Below are 27,219 nucleotides of genomic sequence, written 5' to 3'. Positions count from 1 at the left end.
TAAATAACATTTTCAAACATATTAAAATAAACTTTTATTTTAAATTGTAAAAATATTTCAAAAGCTAAAAAAAAAATATTCTTAAATTCAGTTAAATTACCAAAAAAAAAAAAAAAAACATTCTAATGACCAGGTACACAGAAAAAATGCTAAAATGTTTTATTTTATCATAATTATTATCATCGTCATCATCATTATTATTCAAGTTTAGATGTAACAGACATCTTTGCCATCTTTACTGAAACTTTTTGCATGTAAAAACCTACCACACAAAAAATTTAAAAATAAAACCAAGTTAAGGTGGCAGCTGAAACAAAAAAGAAAATCCTAAAATAATCATCTATGCACTTTAAATGCAGCAAGTGTAAAAACAATAACATTCTAAGAATAATGGTTAAAACATTTACATATTTATGCCCTTTGCCTTGACCAAACAAGCTTCCAGGCTCCATCAAATACTCATTGTGTTTCAATATTGCCAAGACCTTCAAACATAGGCAAGATCTCGTTCATTTATTATAATGCAGTACCTGTACTTAGCATGCTAATAACACATCTCATCTTTCTTCTTTTGCAATAGAGTAACTGAAGTGCAAGCATTAACATTTTCAAATTACAAAAAAAAAAAAAAAAATGTAGACAAAATATTAAAATAAAGAATCTTGTTATTTAATACCCAACTGTATAAATGGTTTGTTGAAAAGCGACAGTCTATAATGATTTCAGTAATTTCTAAGAGGCATTTGCAGTTAAGCAGCTTTGTAAGGCTAGTTTCCGAGAGAGAGAGAGATAAAGCACAAATCAGACATTTTGAGCCTCAATCTCTCCCACTTTTCCCCAGTTCATATAAATAATGTCTGTATGAAGTCAGACTAGACACAACTCATTGAACCTGACCATAAAAAGGAGCAAGCATGGAGAAGTACACATGGGAGCGTACTGTAACAACAAAGACATCTAGTTGCAAATAAAAACAGAATCTGGGAGGTTAACCCCCCCCACCCCCACCTTCTATTTAAATAAAATGTAAAACTGAAGATGAATGAACAGCTTTAAAATAAATCAAGCGCTTGACTTGATTAAGTAGGTCTGGGTCATTTCTGAGCTCATTATTACTTAAAAATATGTTTTCAGTCGCTCAGGTAAACAGTTGTCAGCTCCTCATGATAACAATTGCAAAAGGAGCATAAAAACCAAAGTACAGCTGGGTGAAACAACAATATAAATAACAAAGTTATGCCTCTTTGAGACAACTGCCATCGAAAGGCACCAGAAACACCTGCAGTTATTACGTTTCATCAACAGTACACAATAAAATTGTAATTTAAAAAATAAAAAAGGCGAAGTTGTTTTCAACTGCTCTTAATTAATTATAATTAAAGGTGGAATGAATTTAGACTGACATCAAGTTATTATTTTGTATATTATAGAGCACCAGCTCCCATAAAATTACCAAATGTAGCACAGAATCTTCAGTTTTCCTTGAATGTCTGGTATCAGAAGAGCAGGAGAAAAATACAGGAAGACTTTAGTCCAATACAAGCTTCTTCATCAACTAAAAAGCATAAATACATACATGCTAAGGAGAGGCAACAGAAAATGCTTGGAATGAATAGTGCCCTTTTGTGGCCAAAAAAAAACAAAACAAAACATAGTACTCTTGTTGAATATTCCACCTTTGGAGGAAAGGAAATTAAACTTTCTTATTGTTTTCATAAAAAAAAAAAAAAAAAAAAAAAAGTTCAGGTGGTGCTTCATTACGTCGTTTGCTACATTTGCAAATGTAAACGTTTGTCAGAGCCAAACTCAAGGCCCTTATTCAGATGCAAGTTCAATGTTGCATATCAACATCTCATGTAGAAAATACTCTGTACAATATATCAGGCACTGATAATATGGTTTTACTATTAACAACCTAGAAAAAAATATATCTTTTTAATTCCTTCCCAAATTTCTAGAGTAGAGAATTGCATCCCAGCAACTAAGGCAGCAGCTTGAAAGTTTTGATGGAATTCTGAGACTTGAGTTACCTAACCCTTTAACTTCAAAAAAAAAAAAATTATGAAACCAACAAACAGAAAACTAGAAGACATTTAGTATAATGTCAACTCGAGCCAGCCAGATTATAAACTAATGTTGTCTATTCAGCCAAACACATTCCCTGAGGATGCTGGATGTTTGAGGACGGCAGTCATTTATGCTGTTGCCATAGTGACAGACGACTGCCACTTTTTTCAACACTAAGCCACACATGCAGAAACACATCCTCATTTGACCAGGACCAGGTAAGAGAACTTTCCATAAATCTGTGAATACACACAATGATGAGAAACGAAGCGATAAATTGGAGAAGATGTACCTTGCTTACCTGGACTAATGAAAATCTATCTAGATTGAGTAGCTACATGTACCGATGTCTTTGTTTAAAAGTTTAAAAGTGTGTGAGTGTGTTTGTGTGTGAGCTCCCCCAGAAATGCTATGCTGACTGACGTTTCTTGCATTGGCTGCTTAGGCACCGTGATCCGTCTTGGCACATTTCAAGCAAAAAGTTCAAAGCATTCATTTGAACAATCCCTCGCTTTCCTCGCTGCTCTAGTTGTGCTCAGATTGCAGGTTTGTAAAGCTCATTGGTTAGAGGGGTTGGCGTTGGCCTCGGGGGCGGCCCGGTGGAGGCCTCGCTGGATGTGGGTTGTGAAATCGTACTTATCGACACAAGAGTGCAGGCAGATACTGCACTGGAAGGGCCCGCCGTCACCATGGCAACTCATGTGCAGGGCGTACAGGACCTCGTCCAGGAAGACAATGCCACAGTGGGCGCATTTGCTTGAGATTTCATCTTGTGTGGCCTGATCAACCATCTCTGGTTTTGGGACTTGTGGAGAAAAAGAAGAGCATTCCTCTTCAGGTTCATCTGAGCGTTCTGTCTCCCGCTCTCTTTCAGAAGCAGGTGATGCCTGTTTCTCCTTGGTGACGAGGGTCCCATTGGGCGTAGGACTGGGTTTGGAATGTTTCATGGCTAGATCGAGAGGCGTGTCGCTTTCGGGTTCAGAAGGGGTTGGTGGGGGGAAATGAGGCGGTAAGCCAAAGGAAGGGTAAGGCACAAAGCTTTGGCACGGATTGGGAAGGCCAGCCACAGGGCTCAGGTAGTGACCCGGGTTGCCCGGCACAGGCATTTTAGTCCAGAAGCGCAACCAGTCCGATTCATTTTGGAGGTCGTTGTGGAGGAAGGGCAGGCTTAAGAACGGATACTGGTACTTCTCGATAGGGCTTCCAGGAGGAGAGTAGCTGGCCTGCTTCGATGGACGCATGTACTTCTCAATAGGGCTGCCTCGTTCTGAGCCACCTTTGGCGTCGCTGCCCTGGGGTCCTGCGCTGAGCCCGTTGCCCTCGGCCCCACCGTCTGTAGGGCTCTTGTGCATATGCAGGGGTGGCATACGCTTGTGGATCTCCAGCGTCTGGTTGACGAGGAACGCGTGGGTGGAGCGGGGGCTAGGGTGACTTTTGGGTCCTGAGGGACCATATGCCTCGTATTTACCCAACTGGGCTTGGGCCTCGGCACGTGATAAGGACCCATCAGATCCTGCTTCCTCAGTCCTCCTCTCTAAGGGGCTGCCATTGAGACGCTCCTCGCTGTTGACACGCTGCTGCTTGGACCCCACCTGCTCAGACTGGACAGGGTCAGGATTCAGACGCTTGCGTGTCCGTCGACGGATGATCTGCTCGCCGTTGTTTTGCTTGATAATGTTCAGCGGTCTAGGGGTCTGAAAAAGAGACATGCAAATTATTACATTTTGAAACAGGGGTCAATGACATGATGCATATTTTTCTTAACTATAAATTTATTAAAATAAACACATTAAATTCAGTTTATTCAACTACTATGATGATAATGCTTTAGAGTTTTGAGTGTTGTTTTCCCTCTCAAATTTTTCTATTTAGCTTAAACTGCAATAAAGTTTTGTAATTAAAAAAAATGTAGAGAAGTTTTTAAACTAAAATAAATAAATAAGTAAATAATAAAAAACAACAACAACAACACAAAGCTGCAAACCAGAGTTTCTGTGTTAAAAATGTAACATATTTAATACCAGATTTGGGTACGGTTTGTTACAATATCCATGAGTGTGATCCAGACAAACAAATATTCACACGCTTCCCTAAACGTGTGAGACTGGACCTGATCTATTTACTGCCTCTCTGATCTAATATTGTGATTTCAGTGGAGTGATTCATCCCTTCTGGGACTCAAGAGGACGCACTCCTGTAATTAGACTGGTTAGCATAATAATCTGCCATCAAATGGCTATTAATTACTGCTTTATTTTCATGTATACCAAGCTCAAAAATCAAGGCAGTACAGTGAGTTCACAAATATAAATGAATAAATTATACAAGTGACTTTCAGCCTGTAAGCGAGAAATCAACTTCCTCCAAATCAATTTTGCTACTTCACAAGAAAAAGCCCAACGTAAAAGTATGTTCCTTCTCATTTCTCATCCTTTACGTCTATGCTAAAATGGAAACTACTGTGGTTGGAAAGATGTGAGATATGCATATTTCCTTCAGTGGCAGACCTGAAACACGGAGGAAATAATGGAGCACTTGTCTGTAATCTATTTTTCTGAGCTCAGATTCCTGAGGGGGAAAACTTCAGTAAGGTGACGCAACTCTTCTTCTGCACTGTCAGACACATTCTTCCAAGTCCTTGCTTGATGAAGAGATCACCCACGACTCACCCAGAGATAACTGGCAGAAGAACTATGTCACTCCCCTTTACCACCTTTTGACTAGTTGTTGACTTTGAGGTAGAGGCACATCGCAGGAATCAATCATGTATGGTAGCCACTTGATTTTGTAGCATTCAGATCCACTGTCATGTTTCTAGGCTAAGGAAAGCAAGCTCTCTCAAAGATGGGGAGGCTTGGGAAGACTGATTATTCCAGTATGACAAAAAAAGAAACTATAATTTCTCTGGTACCCATTTTTCCCTTAAAAGCTGGTAAAAATAATTTATGCAAAATCGTAGTTCAAACACAGCCGCCTCGACCAAGAAACAGGAGTTGCATAATTTCAATAATGTTTACCCACTGGGAACTGGAGTTAAATCTAAAACAAATCTTACTGTGTTGCTTCAGTTTAGTTAATGTTCTGTGATGTATGGTGTTGAAATGCAAGAGATCACTCTTTGGAACATGTCAGGCCTGTTGTCTTTCTGAAGAAAGGACCGGAATGAAAGCCAGACAAACAGAAAGAGTGCCCTCTACTGCTGGACCATGTCAGGCCCTCACTACACACACAGACAGAGGGCATTCTTTCCTTTCCCAATCTTCTTTATTTTTTTTATTTATTTTTTTTGTATCTCTTCAGTGTAATTTTCTAATGATTATTATTATTATTTTAAAAATGAACATCACTTGATTAATCAGTTGGCTATGAGTTCTTGACTTTTATGTTTCAAATATCATAGAAAAGAGACAATGAAGTCTCAAAGCCTTTGATTATATCAACAGTACTTTACTACTACAAAATGAATAACTGACTAGAGGGGGGGAATACGTTTGGTTATCCCTGTTCATTTAAAAATAAAATATACATGGATTTTATAGTATGAAGGAAACCAGAATATACAGAGTTCCTGTCCCTTTTTTGTCATATACATTCCAGTTTAATACATATTTATTATATTTTTCAATCTTTCTTTTCTTTTTTCCTTTTTTGAAGTCTGCCAAAATTAGTGATTAGTCACTAATCACTAATCACTAATTCTGGGAGACTTCAAAAAAGGAAAAAAAGAAAAGAAAAGAAAGATTGAAAAATATAATAAATATGTATTAAACTGGAATGTATATGACAAAAAAGGGACAGGAAAAATACAAATAAAAGATGTTTGGCACTAAATGTGCATGACAATACACCCCCCCCCCCCACACACACAAAAAATTCAAATAAATCAATAAAATTCTATGATAAATGCATCCAGCACAAAAAGAAAAATAGCTCTAGAAGTCTCTTTTGTAATAACATATGGTAGTGTAATGTACCCGATTTATTTAATCTCATCTAGTTTTGACAGTTTAAGTACCTCAGCTAAAGACTTACAGGTATGTGTAAGTGTGAAACCAAGCAAGATTTATTTTTAAACAATGAAATGTATTAAATGCTCAAAGGAGCCTCGAAGGCCTGTCTCGACTGTGCTGTCTGTGAACAACCCTGTGCCGAATCTGGTTGCTATTCCAAATATTTCTTTCTACCTTTTGGGCTTCTCTTGTTCCAATGAGTGGTCAGAGTTCAGAAGCTGCAAGAACTTTTTGAAGAACGAATGACATATTCTTTCTGCATCCCACATAAAAAGTTCCATGATGGTGAATCAGAAAAAACGGAGGCAGCTGCACGTTTTATGTCGGGCATTGGCGCATGGCTACTGCGCATGTCCGGTCCTATTATTAGAAGATAAAATCTGAGAGACATTTATTATTGCAATGTGTTCTGGCACGAGGAGCCCAGACCTCCATTTAGGGCTCTCTACAGTGTGGTTTTATGAGGTGCTATTATGAAATGATTTCTGTACAGCATATAAAAGTTTTATTTAAAAATATAAAAATACTACTGGAAACTGACTGCCAGACTGACGTGAAGGACACAGTCTCCGCTGGCTTGCGTTAGCGTACCATCAGTGAAACAGTCACTCGATTATTTATAAAACTGAGGAACCTGAAAGACTATGAGATATCTTCTACTAAACAGCCACACAGCCTTTACTCCGCTTCAGAAATCAAACTGCCGAAAATGACTCAGCATCTTAGAGCAGAAACCAAAAACAGAAACATCAGGCAAACAAATCCTGTAGCCAATCGACAGCATTTCGAAGGATCCCGAGGGCTTCGGAGAGACGTCTCCACAACTTGTTTATTAGCTTCTAGTGGAGTGTGACATGTACACAACCTGATGGTCCATTGCAGAAGCTACTTTAGAGTAAAAGTATACAGAGAAGAAAAAAAAAGCCCTGAAAGAAAGCCTAAATGATCATTTAGTCCTCCGCTAGAAAGCACAGGCTTTAGCTCATCACACCACACAGCTGTAATCATCAAATATCATCAAAGGTGAGCACTGAGCTAGAACTAATAAAATACAGATCTATGCTATTGCTAGTTTTGTATACAATCTGAGGGAAATACACATTTTCACCAGCACTGTATGAAGCCATTGCACAAATATGACTCTGGACCAAAAAAATAAATAAATAATAATTGTCTTAGGTCGCTGGGGTATATTTTTAGCAATAGCCAAAACACATTGCATGGGTCAACATTATAGATTTTTCTTTTATGCCAAAAATCATTAGGATATTAAGAAAAGATAATTTTCCATGGGGATATTTTGTAAATTTCCTACCATAAATATATCAAAACTTAATTTTTGATTATTAATATGCATTGCTAAGAATTCATTTGGACAACTTCGAAGGTGATTTTCTCAGTATTTAGATTTTTTTGCACCCTCAGATTCCAGATATTCAAATTTATACTTAAGACTGGTTTTATGGTTGATTTAGTCACAAATGTAAATAAATAAGCTCAAGAAGAGTAAAGGCAGCAGTTCTCAATAATAGGTTTAAGCTCATAACAGATGACATGAAAAATATCAGAACCGTCATTAAACGTTCTGAAATGATAGTGCCACTTTAAACTCTGCCGTTGTCAAGACGAAAAGTGTGACTTATTTTCTGTCAGCTATCAACAATCAAATTTGAAATGCATGATTCATTATTTCCTGTGTTAATAAAGCACATAAGAAACACACCTTTCTGTGGTTTACATGTCACTTCTGTATAGCCTGTGCACTGGAAAGACTCCTGCACACTTTTTTTTCCAGTCACGCAACATGCCTCAGTCAAGCTAAATACAAGATACAGTTTGCAGTAGAAAAGTTGCAATACATGTAAACATGTTATGCAATACAATTACTTATTAAATTGTAGAACTTTTTATTTGTATCATTGTTATTCTTTTTATTATTGTACACTACCATTTGAGATATTTGTTGAAAGAAACAAATACTTTTATTCAGCTAGGATACATTATATTGATCAAATGAAGACTGGAGTAAATACTGCTGAAAATTCAGCTTTGCCATCACAGGAATAAATTACATTTTATAATATGTATTAAAACAGAACAAAATTTTAAACTGTAATATGTCCCATTTTTTTTTCGTGTGCAACCAGTTATCGCCTGTGAGTCTGATTAGAGCTGAATAATAATTGAAGTCACTGTGTTCCACTCTCATCTAATTCATCTTCCCTCTGCTTTTAATAGCAGTGTGATCTCAGTTGTAAAACTGTCAAGAATTGTTCCCATTTCCCTAAAAGTCATAGCCACCCCACCTTTTCTGTCCCAGGAGCCCAGAGTAAAGACAGATCCAAGCATCAGTACAGCTGCTGCATCAATGAATGATGAAACTCCAACATAAATGTCAAAGTTAGAAAAACTTACAGCATGAGGAAACTTATTTACTCCAGACAGTGTTTAATGTGGGGCAGTAAATAGAGCGTACAGTATTTCACAGGCACGGCTGTGAAGCGCCCATTGATTGCAGGCTCTCTGATGAGGCAGTGCAGACAGACGGCCAGATGTGAGGGCCTGTGCTGGGTCAAGTTAGCATGACTCAAGCCACCAGGTGGCATGGCCCCTGAAAGAGCCTCTTGTGGTCCAGGCACTGTGGTGCCTAAACGCCTTACCCCAGCCGACCACACTGATTCAGTCAGCCCCCTGTTCCCGAGGCTGTGCCACCCAAGCACTGGTCCCGATACCCCGAGGCCACCGATGCAAAAGAGTGCTTCCAACATTGCATATCAAGTCAGGAAGAAACCGTAACACTCACAGACTTGACCCAATTCTCATGGAGCGCCAAAGATTAAAATGCAAAAGCAACGTTAAGTCCAGCAACAGGCCCGAGCACAATGCTTTTTCTGTTACTCCGGCTTAATTACTCAACATGTTGTCGAGTCTGTTTACCCATCATGTTTATCCAGACACAATTTCAAAGGAAATAGAAGAACACCAGAACACTTTCGAGGCTGAACACTAAGCTTTAGGTACAGCTGCAAATGTGGAAAAAATAGCTAATTCAGATGGAAATTTAATTGGGAGAGCAAAGAACGGAGGCGAAAAAGCTAATCAAATCAAGTAATTTAGTGACCGAGTACAGAAATCAGTTTCTTTTCTTTGTGCACAGTCCACACAGACTTACCCAAATAATTGATATAATAGTCAGCTTTATGCATTCATATATGTGACCATGGACCACAAAAGCAGTCTAAAGTGGCTGGGGTATATATTTAGCAAAAGCCAAAAAAAACATTGTATGGGTCAAAATTATTGATTTTTTTATTAAAATTAATTTCAACAACTTCAAAGGCGATTATCTCAGTATTTATTTATTTATTTTTGCACCCTCAGATGCCAGATTTTCAATAGTTGTATCTCGGCCAAATATTGTCTGATCCTAATAAACCATACATCAATGGAAAGCTTATTTATTCAGCTTTTATATGATGTCTAAACATCTTTGTATATTTAAATACAACAGTGCAACAGAATGTTATACTCTTGCATAAAGGACATTTTTTCAAGGAAATCTTGAAAGGAAAAGTTTAAAAATAAAAAAAAAAGAAGAAGAATAATTCTGTCATAATTGTTTCACCCTTCCAAACTTTGACTTTCATAGACTTAAAGGCTTTGGAACACAAAAAGAGATATTTTTGCTAATTTGCTTTTTTCTTACAACGGAAGTGAATGGGTACTAAACATCTGTAACTTTCTGGAAAAAAGCAGCCATACTACTAAACATCTTCTTTTTTCACGCCAGGCTGTTGATCTAAATACAAATTCTTAAGTGACTTACCTGGTTAAATAAAGATTTATAATAAGAAGAAATTTATGTTTGGAACAACATGAAGCTGAATAAATGTTAAAGAAAGACTCCACTCGACTGGGTTTTAAGGTTGTGCCAGTAGGCATTGTGTCTCGGGTTTTAAGGTCAGGTGTTTGTTAGGACTGTGGGAAGTGGGGCTCCCAGCTGGTGCAAAATTACTTCCATAGGGCCATTAGCTGGCTGCAGGGCTGAGGAAGGCCAAAAGGGCTCTTCCCCCAGGGTCCTCGCCTGACAGCACAGAAATAAAGCGATCAAACCAGGGCTGCTACGCTGTCACCTCTCTGTTCATTTTGAACTCTGTTTCTGTGATTTGTGGGTGGGCCGGCAAGGCGTTCTCGCCGTTTCTTGCACTGATGTTTTCTTAGTTTCCCCCCTTACCGAGTGCAGCTTCTGATAGAGGCCACACGCGTTGCACACGTAGCCACCGTTGGCATTCTTCCTCCACAGCGAGGTCTTGGTGGTTAGACAGTTGGCGCAGAAGACCCCCGAGCCCCGCCGTCTCTGAAATCATAAAAAGAGAGCCAAAATGAGTCAAAATAAAAGCAGCCTGAAAAAATTCATGCTCAGCATGGAGATGGGAGGTGAATGTAAATGACAAATCAAGAGAGGCAGAGGAAAAAGGAGAAAAAGGTCCCAAGACTCAGCAGGGTGTTGTTGGATATGGCAGCTCTGATGGAGAGGGACACAGTGTGTCCAATCAGAAAGCCAGGATGAGGCACAATTAATAGAACCAAGCTGATACACTAATTAACCTTCCCGTGATTAATAGGCTTTGTAAGATACCGCTGTGACAGCAACAACACCACCCACTTCAAACTGGTTGGCCCGCACCGACCTGACAATAAATATTTTGATCTTTCAATAAATGTCTCTTCTCCAACACATGCATGACAGGAACCTTTAAATATATGGCTGGGACTCAAAATATCTAGTAGCTTGAAATATTGTACTCTACTGTGAGAGAAGGGAAAAAATAAACCCAAGTAGGGAAAAAAGGAAGAGAGATATAGCCACATGAATCATCTCCCGGGACGGGACAGAAATACCCGAGAGTGAATCCCGAGAGTCAACCGGGGCAAATCAAAGGAATTATCTCGATTATGGTCCCTGCAAAACTCATTTAGCCCTATAGAATGTGTACGATTTATTTAGCCTAACTTCAGACGGCTTGAGCAGGGAGCACATTTCTCCTGCCAGAAAACTACAATGCTCCTAATTGTGCTCTAATACATTTAGAATGGAAAGCTTTCTGCAGACATAATATTGGCTTCGAGTTGCTAGAGCTTTTTTGGCAGGGAAAAGGGCACTTGATTCATCGGGTGTTTCACAACATATCAGTAAAAAGTTTTGGGGCGCCGCCAGCTTCCTATAGGGTAATTTTCCCATCCAGATGCGCCATTGGAGGGGCCCTGCATCAGCTAAACTAATTATGATCTCACCTTCTCTGATGCTTGCTCACTCTACACTTCGACATCTCCCATTAATCACACATACATAGGAAATGAATGTGAAAAGAGAATGAGGGACGGTAGCCCGCACAGCCATAAAGAATAAAAATGATGGCAATAACTTAATGAGATGGAGCAATGTTTTCCACGAGCTATCAACAAATGCAAAGTCACACCGACAACTGCCCTTTGCAACCACAGAGCATCATTCTGATGCACGCAGCATTTCAGACTGAGGGGGAGGGATCTCTTATGGTGCACATAAAAAGGTAGGCACACTCATTGTAGGTCCATAAACACATTTGTAATGCCTTGCAGCAACAATGACTCTCTCCTTACATTAAGCATTAAACTTATCCAAATCAAAGTCTTATCCCTTACAAAAAAAAGTACTGTGTCATTATTATGGTATGTTGATGGTTTTAAATATTCAATTGTTACTTCAAATTACATTTTTAATTCCAAACCTGTATGACTTAAAAGTATTGGACTGTCCCTTTTAGACTGTAAGATATCTGGCATATAATAAATACATCACAAATACCGTGCTGGAAGATTATCTCAAAATCGAATTATGGCTCATTTACGTCAGAATCGGTGCTTTCTTACAACCTTTAAGCGAAAATGTATATATTTTCTGATCTCAGTGGGGTTTTTAGAGGGCCACATGCTAGTCCTGACAGTTTAGACATGATTGATTGATTTATTCTTTCCTATCCTGTTCTAGCGTTACAAGCAAAACAAAGTGTCCGTCATCAGCTTTGTGGAGTTCGCTCCCTGGCCTTCTGGGTTCCAGAGCCAAATCACTCACATGTGTTCCCTCCGCCTGGCCTGCAGTCATTGTACAACAGCCACAGAGAGTTAATATACATACAACCTACACACAGTGTGAGCACAACTGATAATTTATCTTGTTGGTCAAATCATTCATTTGCTCTGGGCCTCCTGTTCAGCCATCCAGAAAGCTTATATGGTTATGTATACAGTGAGTCAAAAGCTTTGGATTTAAAACAATATAAATCAAAAGCTCTGTCTCTCAGAGCCAATACTAAATCAGAATGAAAGGCTGATCGAGTCTGCATCTGACTCTGGTGTCCACTAACAATGACTGTTTCAGTGTTAGAATTGATAAAACTCTTAAATTAAACAATCCTGAAGACTCTATTTTCATCAATGGAGAAAATAAATGAAGCAATAAAAAAAATTAGAAGGCTTTTTTTTTTTTATCCTATCCATAGAGTGTGTGTAAATATATTTTAAAAACAATCCTAAGTTAGTCCACAACAATCATCTAAAGGAAAATTATGCAAAATAAGCAAGCTGTAGTGACAGTTCATTACATTTTAAGCAGGGAGGCGGGATCAAATAAAAGTGGGAGTGTCAAGTTGATATGTGAATGTGTTGAGGAGCGGGTCTTAGGTCAATTACACAGGAAACCCCAGAAATAGCCTTCTCCTGCTGAACGGTGCACAATCCCAGACTTCCTTTTCAATTATCAACTAAACCGGTCTGCCATCTGTAAAAACGAATGCGTACCTTGCCTTGCCAGGTTCTGATTTTTGTTTTTATCTCTTTCTCTCTCCATTACACTTCAAAAAAATGTCAAGTTGGCAAGAGAAAAAAAAGAAAAATCCCATGCACATTCGACTTGCTATCTGCAGCTGCTCACCAAAGGAAAAGGAGGGGAGGCGAATGAGAGAAGGCCCTGATTGTCTTTGTTTTCCCAAAGTGTGGGGCGATTTTTCTCGCCTGCCACGTCTGGCCGTGCTGTGAGGTGATGCATTGTTTTTTTTTTTCCACGGGCTAGAGGGGCCTCAGAGATCCCAGGTCCTCTCTGTTTCCTGGCCTGCTCCAGTTTATCACTGTATCTGCTCTCAGCGCTGCTCTCACTATCTGGTATCCGTCACGGCCTTCACTAGGTGCCATGCATTATCACGCAGCACTGTCACTGGTTAAAACACCACTAATCATAATCAAAACAAACTTTTGTGCTGTCCTTTTATCCACACTCAGGATGAGGTGAAATAATAGGCTGGATTAGGTATTTTTTGGGATCATTTACTTCCATACAGCGAGGGGCTACAACCAAAGTATGCGTACAGGTAGCGCAAGGTTAGAGGTATTCGCAGTAAACAACAAAATGGCTGTTCTTGTTTGCATTGCGGGCTGTGATGAATGACCCTGCTGCACTCTGCCACTTTCTGTGGGTGTAGCCTGTGCATTCTGTTTGTACGTGATTGATTACGCATGCGCTTTAGGGAGTAGGACTAATTCGGTCCTGGTGAGAAGAATCTGAAGTAATTAGAGGCAGGACCTAATTACATCTATTTATTTAACGAGCATGCTCCCACAATCCCATAAAGCTCTCCATTAAAAGCTTCTAGTCTCAGGTGAAAGAGGCGGGGAAGAAACATCGCACCTTTCTGTCTTAAACCTATTAGCATAATCAACTGCTCTCGAGGTTTTGCAACCGTTTTCACATCCATTGTCGACTTTCGGTACTCGACAATGCGCCATCTATGAAAAATGTCTGTTTTAGAGTTGAAAATAATAGCTGGATTTCCAGCAGGGAGATTTCCAGGCATCTACAACGTCAATCCCATAGTCAGTTTTGGTGAGGTGGACAGCAAAATCGTGCCTAAAAGCGGAGGCAGTTAAAATGATGAGGGGAAGCAAGGGATGCTTGGAGACTGACACCCATCACAGATGTAATATGTGAAAATAACGGCTAATGGTGCATTTGGCATGCCGTGTGGATGTAAGAGAAAGGATTCTTTGGTTTAAAGGGGGCGATTTACACACAAAGCCGGTGAAATGAAATTACATGTAATTCACTTAGGCAATCCGCGGGGCCTCTTACATTAAATAAACAATTATTTAATCAGCTGCGGGGAAATTAGGTGAACCCCTACTGACAATTTCAATTTCTGGAATCCTGCATCAACTTTTCAAGGCTCAGGCAATACCATTGAAGCGCCGTCGGCAAACATCTGGATACAATTGCAGACATATCGAACCATCAAGTCCTATCTTAGGTGGATGCTATACCGGGTTTACGCAAATCCAAAGTCTCTTGCTGAGTCGTAATTATGTAATTCAGTTTGATAAATAAGCTTTAATATACTCTGTGAAAGCTTCATTTCTCCTAGAACCTGGGAGGCCACAGTTCAGGGTAATATTCCCAAATCACATTCACATTTCTTCACGTTGCTCTCCAAGCTCTTCATGTCAGGATGAAGTCTTACAATGCAGTAAGTTGTCAACCAGAAGGTTATTTATGAACTATACGTATTGAAAAGCACGAGCTAGTAGTCAAATTTTTTGTACTACAATTAATATTTCGCATGGTTCTATTTTTTGAAAGTCTGTAAACTTAAGATTTATAAAAATATAAAGTCCATATGAGATGAGATCCCTTATAGCAGTGGTTCTCAACCAGTGGCCCGGGGCCCTTAAGGGGCCTCAAGATAACTTCTTTAACATAAGCCATTACATTAATGTAAAACAAACTAAAACTCAAGATATTTCTTATTTTGATTCACCTCTTCTTGGTTCTTTCTTTGAGTTTTAACTGTCTTGGAAAGCCTGGATATATGAGGTACACTAATATTTGATTTCTAGACCTGGAAAAGTAATGTAAATTAATAAAAACTTTTTTTTTTTTATTTATTTATTTTTTTTTTTACAAATATACATTTTTATGCCAAACTCTAAAATATTTTATCAGGTAGAAATTGAGTAAAAATTTGATTTAAAAAAATCCTTATGGTTAATTATTTTCCAGTAAAGCATAAATGACTGGAAAAACTTACATAAGAATATTCAGGTCTTAAAACATCTGGAATTCTGAAATTTACAGAAACCAGGAGTGTCAGGCCTTTGTATGTATAGTAGACAAAGGGGGGCCTTGAAATCGAAAAGGTTGAGAGAACCACTGCCACTGCCAACTAGTGCCAGTATCCCATTTTAAATATACAAGTTGCAACTGTACATTTATCATAAAGGATAATTATGGCATCATCCTGATGCATTTACAGTAAAAGAAAGACAGAAATGGAGGAAAATGTCAACATGCTACAGCTAACCAGTTCCCACTTCAAGCCACCAAAACTCTCTAAGGAGATGGGCTTCAGCTTTCCATTCAAAGACAGCCCTTCTGTTATCTCCATCCAAATTCCCATCCAACCCCCTTTGTCCTGGCCCTGCACCACACCGCACCGCAGTGTACCCCACTGACACACGAGACTATCTGAGCCTTGGCTTTCTCTCCAAATCAGATTGAATCGGAGGACATGATCAAAGACAGACGGGTCTCTATCTGGAAGTGTGAAGCACACATATCCGTTTGCACTCAAGAGGGCTTATGGTTATAGTCATGAGAGTACACTATTGTACTGCAAAATCAAAGGTCTCCCTCCTTCTTGTGCAAATAGTAGGCAGCTTTATGTATTGAGGAATAATCTACTCCAGAGGCTGAACAATGCTCTGGTCTCCCCTTACCGCTACAAAGGCATTAAGCCTTTTGACACTATCACTACACCCGTATCCCTTATCTAGGTCTTCCTTAGATATGTGCTATCCTCTTCAGAGAAACAGTTCCGAGGACACATCCTGTCTCGGTGACAGTAGAGGAAATCCGGATACACCACAGCTGGCCTCTAAATGTGTCATCTGTCACCTCCATAAGGTCCTCTTCAATGCTGTTTGTGTCAACTTGTCCTGGATGTCACAACATGGGGCCATCTGACGCGAAACAATAGTTAAAGTGACTGACAATGACGGGCAGGAAAAAGAGCAAAATGTTCAAGCATGACTTCACCGGCACACCTGCTCGTGTGTCAAAGAGGCCAATGGGGTTACTGGCAGTCATAGAAAGGGTGCCTCATAATCTAGAAGCATTTTCTTGTATCTACACATAAATATCATCTCCTATAGATGACATAGATAAAAAAAATAAAAATAAAAAAAAACTGGTCTCAGATCAGTATTTTAATCTCAAAGTTCATCATATATATATATATATATATATATATATATATATATATATATATATATATATATATATATATATATATATATATATATATATAAAGACCTACTTGTTCTCTGATAAAACTATGAATTAAATGCTGGTACACATCTATTTCTTTCTTTTAAAAAAATATATATAAAAAATGGAATTACATTCATACATTAATTCATTCAAAAACTTGAATACACCTTTTTATGGTGAACATGTTAATTTTGATATATATATATATATATATATATATATATATATATATATATATATATATATATATATATATATATATATATATATATACACATATATATATATATATTATTAAAATAAATTTTAAATGTAAAATAATTGATAATAAATTCACAAATGTCAAAGTGATCCAACAGTGCTAATTTTAAAATTAAGAAATGTCTTATTAAAAATGGCACTGCTTCACCGTTTATTAAAATTTGTCAAGAGTCACATGCTGTAACCAGATTGCTAAAACATGTGAGAATTAAAAATAAATAAATAAAAAACATAAATTATATCATAGAGAAGACCCTCATGATGGTTTGTCAAGGCCAATAAGTCTATTTAAAAAAAAAAATCTGATAATTAGACATTTTAGTTTAAACGTTAGTTCAAGTTATAATGTTCCCCAAATCATTTATACATTAATAATTTAAATAAAATAAAGCAATAAAATAATAAAAAAATCTATTTTATTATTATTATTATTATTATTATTATTATTATTATTTTAATAATATAGAGGTGTAAAGTCATGTATTCAATGTGTAAGAACATTTTACTTTTTACTTGATAACACTGTTTTCAGAGTCATTACAATTCTTGAAAAGATTTTAAAAAGCCTATGAAACCAACGTGAACACATTTCTAACACAGTGTGTCTACACCGGACGAGACCTGCACGATGCAATGTGACAAAAGACAATATAACACATTATATTCAGTGATGCTGTTTTCACTGGATGTGGCGGGATGCATCACAACAAATCCCCGACAGTAAACTGATGCCACGTTCCATTTATGATGTACTGAATCAAACTACAAATGATTTGCAACGGTCGCTTTGTTGCATCTGGTGTAGACATGGTGTAAGACCTTGGCACATGTTTTAAAGAATATTTACATTTTCTAAGATTTATCCTATTTCATGAACACTCATGCATGTCATTGACCTGTGCTGCAAATTAGTTTGGCCTTTACCAGGTCTCAAACCAAATGATTGTTGCAAAACAGCAGATGGATGGAAGAGTTGAGAGGTATCATGTAAATAAGACTTCACCATGAAACATTTTCAAAATGTTCTCTGGCCGGGGGCAAATAATCAGATTTTGTCTTCTCCAAACTACGTAAAATAGAGACTGTGGGAACTGCCACTAGCAAAACTCTGGCACAGTTTGCTTTAATAGTGTGTGCTGTAATATTGTGTAGAAAGGACATAGAAACCTCAATTCACCTTGCCCTGGAGGGGAAACACAGGACACAGAGACATGTGAAGCTGCATAGTGTGGGAGAGAGACAGTCTATACTACACAACACTCAGCACCTGAATGTGAGCCGCACCGTACACTCACAATGACAGCCTGTTTTCCACTCAACTAGTGTTTCTCTGCTGTAAAGTTCACATAAGCTTGCTAAAGTAAGATGTGGGCTGCTGTACGTTCGTGGCTTTGCAATAAACAACAAGTTACGAGAACGCCACTGTTGAGAATGACTTAAGCAGAAAAGAAGTAAACCACATGATTGCACACACACACACACCGGGGTATTCACACCTAGCAAAAGCAGACAAACTCTTGCTTTCCATTTATGGGCAATTAAGCCAACTGGAAAATACTCAAAAATATAACCAGAGCTTTTCAGCTCATATCAGTTTCAATGTTAGACATAGAGCATCCCAATAATTGCCCTGTAACTCAGAACCCAATATTTTACTGCGCTCAGAGAAAATATCAAATTCACAAGGATAACACTCATACGCTCCACCTCAGAGAACAGTCTGGCAAATGTACCCACTCGAAAGCAGAACGAGAGAGAGATTTTGTGTAGTAGGCAGTCACTGCGTGGGATCTGATATAATAGTGACACCTTGATAAACATGGTCAGATCTGGTTGAGGCAGCTTGCTGCTCCTGGATTAGGGCTTCAGGGTAGTCCAAAGACATTATATTAAATCTAAAAGTAACTTTGGGAATGATTTTGGAGACTTTTTTCTCTTATGCGTACAATTTGAATGAAAATATCAGACTATAATTAACGGCAACATGTAATTTTTGCATTTGTCATTCAAAGTTATTTTTAAAATGGTCTTTCATTCAGATCATTATATTATACAACAATGTATAATGGGACACATTAGAAGAAATCAGCTAGGCAACTTCTTAAGAAATGTTTATAAATGAACCTTTTGCTGATTGTATTTTAATTACTTCAAACGCTCTACTATTATTTGTTCTCTTACTTGTCTGAATTTCATCTCTTGGTAATCATCAGCTTTTAAAACTTACAAGAGTTATAAAAAAAATTATATTTAAAACTCTAAAAAGATATATTTTTTTTAAATAAAAGAGATATTGCAGAACTGAGAAGCTGTTGAACAAGATATTAAACAAACATAATTTTTTTTTTTAAAGGCATTAACACAAAGTTGCTTTGACATGGGTTTTTACATAAACAAACTTCTGCAGGAGATAGATGATGAACTCAAAAATGACAGGAAAAACTGGATGAAAAAATGATAAGCTGCGGGAAACCAATGCCCCACTAAACTAAAATTAGCAGTAGCGTGACTAACTCCAAGGGGCTCAGACAGAGATCCTATATCATGTTGCCCAGAAATCATTCACCCACTCAGAGTACACAGGAAGGGACCATCATCCAGCAACTAACACTAATGAAGCCTCCATGGAGCTTCCATAGTTCAGTGCCCATCAGCTCAAATCACTATACATCGACACTAAGCTACAGTAAGACAGAACGCTCCTGACTGACACTACAGCACAGGCACGTTTGGATGTGCATTAAGTTCAAGTACATGAAAACCACACACTCTAAAAAACGCTGGGTTGTTTTTTCAACCCAACTGCTGGGTTGAGGCCGTTGGATAGGACTTTGGGATGTTTTAACCCAAGTTTGGGTTGAAAATAACTATCTTTTTTAACCCAGCGGGGGTGGGTTGAGGAAGCGGACGTGAAGGAGAGCACGCACGTCACGTCAAAATCGTACGTCTCTCCAGTGCGAGCAGCCGCCATTTTCTCAGCGTGATAGAAGCGAGAAGCGAGTGAAAGACTATGGTAAGTAACGTTAAATATTCAAAATGTAAAGTTATCTTTTATTGTTTACCCGGTTGTATGAAAGGCGGAAGGTTTTATGAAAGGCGGAAACAAAGGAGCTTAACGTTATATAAAAAAACGGACGCGGTTTTCGCCTCGGACACGGAGGTCTTAACTGCCTCATGTAACGTTACTGAACGGAGGATGTACTTTTAATATAACGTCTGTGAATGTATTTTGTCATATTTACATAAGATTTTACATTATCTGTTCTCTTTGAGGCGTTAACAGACGGTTATGGTCACGGTTACGCTCATGTGAATTTGCCTTTTTTTTCGCGGTTAAACTGAATGTATGTTTGTCTCCTAAAGGAAACGGCATTGTGTAGTAAAGACTAGCATAATTATTTTGAGGCTGTTGAAGTGGTAACTGTTAAAAGTATGTTTTACATGTAATGTTTCAGACTTGTCCAGCTCCTGTCTTCATTGTCCTCGCGCTGAGAGTTAAAGACACAGAAGCTGTTTGTGTGAGGAGTCACAGACCTGTGTGAGGATGAGGAGGAGGTGTTCTTCTGAAGAGAGGGACAGACGGTTTAAGGAGAGTAAACTTCAGCATAACATCAAGTTATCTTTATTTTTACTAAGACTAAAATAATGTGTGTGTTTTTTTTTTAGATGTTGAAATCCAGAGACAAGATAACTTCATTCTTTTGAGACTGATGTAAGTTAAATTATTATTACTTTTTTTTTTTTAGAAAATTTATGTTTCTGTTGTGTCCTGCCTGTTAACTTCACATTTTGATGCAAAAACAGTGTGATTTTATATATGTATGTATGTATATGTTAATATTTTATTGAAGCCATTGATGTCGCTCTTTGCAGAACTCAAACTAACTGGAGTTAAGGACACACAAGTCTGCTTGTGTGAGGAGGTGGTTTTCTCAGCTTCTTCTGAAGAGAGGGAAAGATCGTATAAGGCAAGTAAACTTCATAATTTCATGTTATCAGTTGTTGTTTTTTTACTAAGAGTAAAATAATGTTTGTTTTTTGTTTTTGTAGATGTTAAAAGCAAGAGACATGGGAGAGCATCATTCCCTTGAGATTTTATGTAAGTTATTTTTAGAAAATACATTTTTCTGTTGTCTCCTGCCAGTTTACTTCACATTTTGATGCAACAACAGTGTGATTACGTGCTCATTTCATTAAGACCATTGATGTCTGTGTTTTTATTGCAGAAATCAAACCAAGTTTGGAGTTGTCTTGTCTGATTTGGAGAGTCATCATTCTTGGTCTGCGCTCTAAGAGGTAAAGTTCACACAAAAAATCATTTACTTGCCCTCAAGTCATTCCAAATTTATAAGACTTTTGTCTGTCTTTACAACATAAATTAATATATTTTTAGTTTTCTCATAATATTTGTTAATCTATTTATAGTTTAGATAATCAGTATTTTCAAGCTTCATAAATATAGAGTTATTGTAGAAGTAAATTCTGATATTTATATATGAATACATCTTAAATTATATGATAGCAAACATGTTCAAAATAAAATATTGGTCTCCCAGACCAGCAATGGAGGACACAAAAAGAGAATATTAAATATATTCATATGTTTTCCAAAAAATGAACAGAGTTTGTATGAGTCTGGAAAAACATGGGGAGAGTAAATTATGAACATTTTAATTATTTGGTGAACTAACGGTTTGAAGAGCAGCCCTCCATGTACATGAATATTGTGAGGTATGTGAATGTCATGTCTGTTTTAATGTTTCAGTAAAGAAGCTTTCTGAAAGCAATATTTATTCAAACAATATCGCCTGCCCTCACACTAGTGCTGCCATTATAGCCTTCTGGAGCGCTGTGGTGGACTGAGACATTAAACAACCGCACAAAGTGTTGAAACTTTAAAACCGATTGTTTACCTATCCTTACGGATGTGAATACACCTCTACCTGAAAATGGATAGTTTAATTAAATGTTTAATTTTTTCAAATTTGTTTCTCTTAGGCCACTGATGAAGAACAGGCGGTGACTGGGATGAATGCTGGTCAGAGAGGAGAATCTTCTTTCCCCTAAACAGCACTGGTTTTAAAGGAGGACGCTGCCCTGGATGATGTAGAAGATGTCACATGCTGTGCTGATGGGGTTTCTTCATGATTACATCAGTTATGCTAAAGAGATCATGAAAATTGACCGTGATGCATGATCTGTATTCATGGACTATGAAACAAACTGTAAGTGTATAATTTGTAAAAAAAAAAAAAGTTAAATGCTTTTTCTGTGTTGTTTAGTAGAAAAGTTTACACTCTGTCATTCATACACCTGCTCACATTCTTTCACACACACACACATGCGTCTGTTAAAGGTTATAATATCAAAGTTAATGTTGTGATTTATTTGTGTACTGTCATGCCAGAATAGTTGGAAAAAAACCTAACTAATTGTAAATTTATTGTATGTGTTTTCGTATATTTTTATACAATATATACAATTGAACAAAGTCCAATTTGATCTTAAGTTATATTCATCAAATGTTCAATGCTTTATGAACTCTGTAGCTGTTAATGCCATCCTTTTCTGCATTTCTTCTAACATGTTACTTTTTGACTTTTCTCTTGTTTTTAATAAATATTTTCCTTTTGGTAATTATTGTTTGTGTGTAAAAGTGATATTTAAAATGAACAACATTTGTAGGTTTAATGCCTAGCTCAATTTGGTTTAATTTTAACGTAGAAATGCATTGTTTCCCCACATGGCTGCACTCTGCGAGTTTATTTTCTGCCAGCAGGAGGCGCTAAGAGCGGGAGAGGTAGGTTTCTCCGGTAACGGCTGCAGAGCGGTGCTGAGCTCACAAACGCTGCCTTATCAAGCACATGCGAAATGATATCGAACATTTTCTAAATACAGTAGTTTTCCTTCTGAAATACAGTGATAAAAAAAAACACCCGCTCTGTTTTTTTAAACCCTGCAATATAGTCATTTTAAACCATAAAAAAGGCAACCCAGCAGGCTGGGTTAAATATGATAACCCAACTGGTTGGGTTAAAACAACCCAGCGCTGGGTTCGTCCCTTTTTGACCCAGCGCTGGGTTGTCAAAATAACCCAAATTGGGTTGTTTTCAACCCAGCAGTTTTTAGAGTGCAAGGAGCAAAAAAGCACAAGGAACATTTCAGACATCATTTAATAATGAACAATGTTATTTGATAACATTGAGAAGAAGTTCTCCTTGTCTGTTTGAATCAGTAAAGTGCAGCTTAGTAAAACCACTTTGATAAAACTAACATGATGTGTTCATTGCGCAGCTAGACTGTGGAATGTTTGGAAAAGTGTATTATTCATGGGACCGGCTTCACAAGTAGAGCGCCCGAGCAGTTTCATGGGTTGTAATTGCCTAGCAACCCTGAACAAGTGAGCTCTCTAAATTAGCTGCTAAAGAGTGGGAGACGTTTGAGCTAGTTGAGTAAAATTCATTGTGTTGAATTTGGATAATTATGGGAGTTTTCAGGCACTGCGGTAATGAATGGCACTTTGTTGGATTAAATCCAGGGCTAAATGGTTGGAATATGGCAAAGATATACTGGCATACTGACTGCATGGAGAAATAGGAGGAGGCCAAACCAGCCCACAATATTTTTTTTCCCAAAAAAAACACACTTATGCATATTTTAAAAAAATATGCACTAGAATGTGAGAAGATAGATTAAACTACTAGGGTTCTCAATTGAAAATGTTAATGTAGTAAAATTAGGTAAGGGCTGTTATTTTTCATGTCGTCATATCGCCAGTCTGATCACTGATCCACGATATTATCGTGCATTGGTGGGTGGGGCAAGAGAGAGACTCTCTGTACTTGTCATAGGCTATTTCATAACTATCTGGTGTTTTAAACCGTACATGCATGAGACAGAGCCTATGGAAGCACCACTAATCAAAATAATATACATTCAAACATACTGATAAACTAACATGTTAAATATAAAAAATATATATAAAACAGCTAGTTCATATATATTCTGATAAAACATTTATACCTTGCTATTAGGACCGGTCTCTGACATCCATTGACAGCTCTGTGAACTTGCCCGTGGTGGTGGGAGAGGTTGGAATGGAAGATAAAGATTGTGTGAACAAGTGTCTTATACACCTAATGAGCTGACACTAGGAGTAACTTCTTAAAGTGCCACAACTAACATGTGTTTCACATGGGGACATAACCAATCTGTGGGAGCCAGAATACTTTCTGGTTGGTACTTATGCACTTCTTCACTGAAATGCAAATAAATTTCTAACCTTTATATAATGCTTTTTTTTCTGGATTTTTTGGTTCATATTCTGTCTCTATCTGTTAAAATAAACCTCCCATAAAAATTACACTTCATTTCTTTGTAAGTGGTCAAACTTACAAAATCAGCAGGGGATCACATAAATATTTCCCCCACTGTATATACTGATGTGATTAATTCAAATTTATAATAATTTAGCAGTAAAGGGGGAAAAGAGAATATGGAAGTAAAGGATGAGGAAGTAAAGTTTTTCTGAAGTCTGTCACAGCCTCTTGGCAATGTTCACCTTGACCCCGCTGGCCTGATGAGCTCTGCTCATTTCCCAACACTGGGCTTCTTCCCTACCACTGAGCTAATCAGAGCAGGCCGGTCACACAGACCAGCATCCGCCAAACAGGCCAGCAGTGGAGGAGGAGAATCTATTTTAGGACACAATTCTGGACCTCCACATTCAAAAAGTCACATGAAGACATGAAAAGTGTAATTTGTTCCCTTCCTTTTAACAATTATGCCTTTACTGTACTAGTAAAATTTAATCAGTCATATGCCTGAAAAGTTACTGGAACATAATCTACGGATTCTGAATGGCAAATACTTTAATTGTTCTGTATAGAGTCACCAGGAATACCAACAGTTACAAAAGCAATGCCAGCTAAACTGTAGAAACAGGCCATTAACTCATACAGATATAATGAAACTAGCTCAATCTGATTTCTAACAGTTACAGCCTCAATGTGCTGGACTGTTCCTCAGGATCCAGAGAGCACAATGTTTTTAATGGGCATGAGCAGAGCTAAGGTCTATTACCAATTCCATCTAAAAGAGACTTTCGAACTACAGGGCCCCCATCTGCCCTCAGGTAAATTGAATGACTAACCTGTTTCCAATTTTCACACTAACTTGAATGTCTAAAAGATATCTCATCCAATCTCTTTCTCATATGGTGCAATTCACACCTTTAACAATGAAACAACATATTCAGCAATTTTCTTCTGTGTCTGTATCGCTTTTTCTGTTTTGACCTTTGCTGCTAGCTAGCATTCACGCAAGCCATTCTTAAAGTTGCTGTATGTATGATTGACACAGAGTGGTTGAACTACACTGAAAAAACGGACTCATCAAATTTACTAAATATGTTAAATGGTACGTTGTTGCAATCAATTTATTTGAGCTATATATATATAAAAAAAAACTAATTTAGTTGATTAACTTTCAGCAAATTAGATTAACTATTTTATTTTTATGCGCCCCCTCCTCCTCAGAGGGACACCTGCACACACAGGTTGCCAGTCTGACGACACAGGAACACATTAAATGAAATACGCTGTGTCTGTCAACTGGCAACCCGGTGTGCAAAAATACAATTGGGTAAAGTGTAGCATTGTTTTTCAGATAGACAAGTATGTTAACTTAGCATGTTTTTTAAACATCTGCAAATATTTTATGGTATTTTTATGCTTTAGTAGAGTCAAAAACGTATATACAGCACCTTTAATTACATCTCTAAAGGCTTAAATGTGCTTGTTTGTGGACTTTTAATTAATGTAGCAACTGTAAATCCCATCTATGGGCACCAGAGGCAGGAGATGAAGGGGTTTGGTGTGTAGGCATTTTGTAACACTTTGATTTGAATGAAGAGCTGAAAGTCAAGCACACACATATTCGACAGTGTGTAAGTTATGTTAGAACAGATGAGAACTTGACCCTTATTCATTCAGTAAATGAAATCCAATATCTATTACACTGAATATACTTTGATGTTTGCACCTTTTCATAAACCTGGCACTGAATAATCAAGTTACTGACCTCTCAAAAGTAAAAAATATTGGATAAATCTTTCATGGTTAAGACGGTGAAGCTGCTTTAAAACAAAATATACTGTATAAGCACTATAAGTACTATAAAAATAAAGATGATGACTTTTCTGTTCCACAGAATAAGGGTAAAATACATTTGGAATGACATAAGTAAATTCTCAAAATTAAATTTTTGAGTAAACTATCACTTCATATACAATTAAAATGTATATTCTGTGATAGATATGATAGCTTGATCTGCCTGCTACAGTATTTTCTCCTCTTTACAGACTTCATAAAACTTCCACACAAATTACATTTTGGGAAATGACTGCAATGCAGCATCTCAAGAACCCGTAACTTTCCCAAACTGCTGATGTAAAACAAGCAGGCGGTTCTTCAAGCCCCTGTGTGCTCAACGTTCTTGTTTTGGGTTGGCGAGTAGGTCACATAGATATGTATATACATATCTATGGTAGATTGCCTCTTCTTCTGCTCTTTCCTGTCATGACTGGTAGCATTGCATTACTGGGCACTCCCTTCTAGATTGTTCGCCTATAACTGACTGTATTGGTGACAGTTAGAGATAAATATATATGTACTGTAACACCCTTAGGGCCCTATTTTAATGATCTAAATGCAAAGTGTAAAGCGCACGGTGCAGGTGCACTTAGGGCGTGTCCAAATCGACTTTGAGTTATCGACGGAAAAAAGGTCTGTGTGCCGGGGCGCATTTTTGGAATGGGATGTCACTATTCTCTTAATGAGTAATGGCGTAACATTCAATAAACCAACCAGAGTGTCATCTCCCATTCCCTTTAAGAGTAAGATGCGCTCACGCCATGGCGGATCGCTATTTAGATGGCGTAATTTGTTGGTGCAAAAGCTGAATGCTTCTCAAGCGAAGAAACTGATCTGCTCATGCGCTAAAGTTACAGCGTGCAAGCCGATCATCTACAGGACAAGTAGGAATGCACCAAAGCTCCGCATGATGAGTTAGTTAATATATATGTGTGTGTCTTGGCATGATTGTTCAATTAATTAGCCAATTTCGTTCATCATTATAACTAGTAATAGGCTGAATTGCATATAGGTAGCCTAATTCTAATACATGAAATGACTATCCATCATTAAATTTCTATATATATATATATGTCTACACAATATTTTTTTTTACACTTTAATCCTTTTGTTTTTAATATTTACCATGTTTGTGTGATGTGCATCCCTGTGTGTTATAAGCAAAGTCAATGCGCACCGTGGACCCGCCCAGAGGCACATTTTCTACCAGCGCGCTTTTTAAATAACCAAAAAATTAATATCAATATAATATTATTGACTTTAGACTTTAGACCAGGTTTGAGTTGGTCTATGGTGCAGTCTATTTTCAGCTCCTTAAAATAGCAATGTGCCAGCGATGCGCCTGAACACACCTCTTTTTTAGACCAGCATG

At 37.7% G+C, this 27,219-nt stretch overlaps 1 pseudogene; it reads right to left on the bottom strand.

Moving 5' to 3' along the window:
* Positions 1 to 144: 144 nt before the first annotated feature.
* The window catches only part of LOC113099671 (zinc finger transcription factor Trps1-like), a 103,344-nt pseudogene continuing 76,269 nt past the window's right edge, over positions 145 to 27,219 (bottom strand).

This window comes from Carassius auratus, unplaced genomic scaffold (genome assembly GCF_003368295.1).
Source record: "Carassius auratus strain Wakin unplaced genomic scaffold, ASM336829v1 scaf_tig00217005, whole genome shotgun sequence".
NCBI lineage: Eukaryota > Metazoa > Chordata > Actinopteri > Cypriniformes > Cyprinidae > Carassius > Carassius auratus.
The sequence above is the reverse complement of the archived record's forward strand: the minus strand, read 5'-3'. Positions and strand labels throughout refer to the sequence as shown.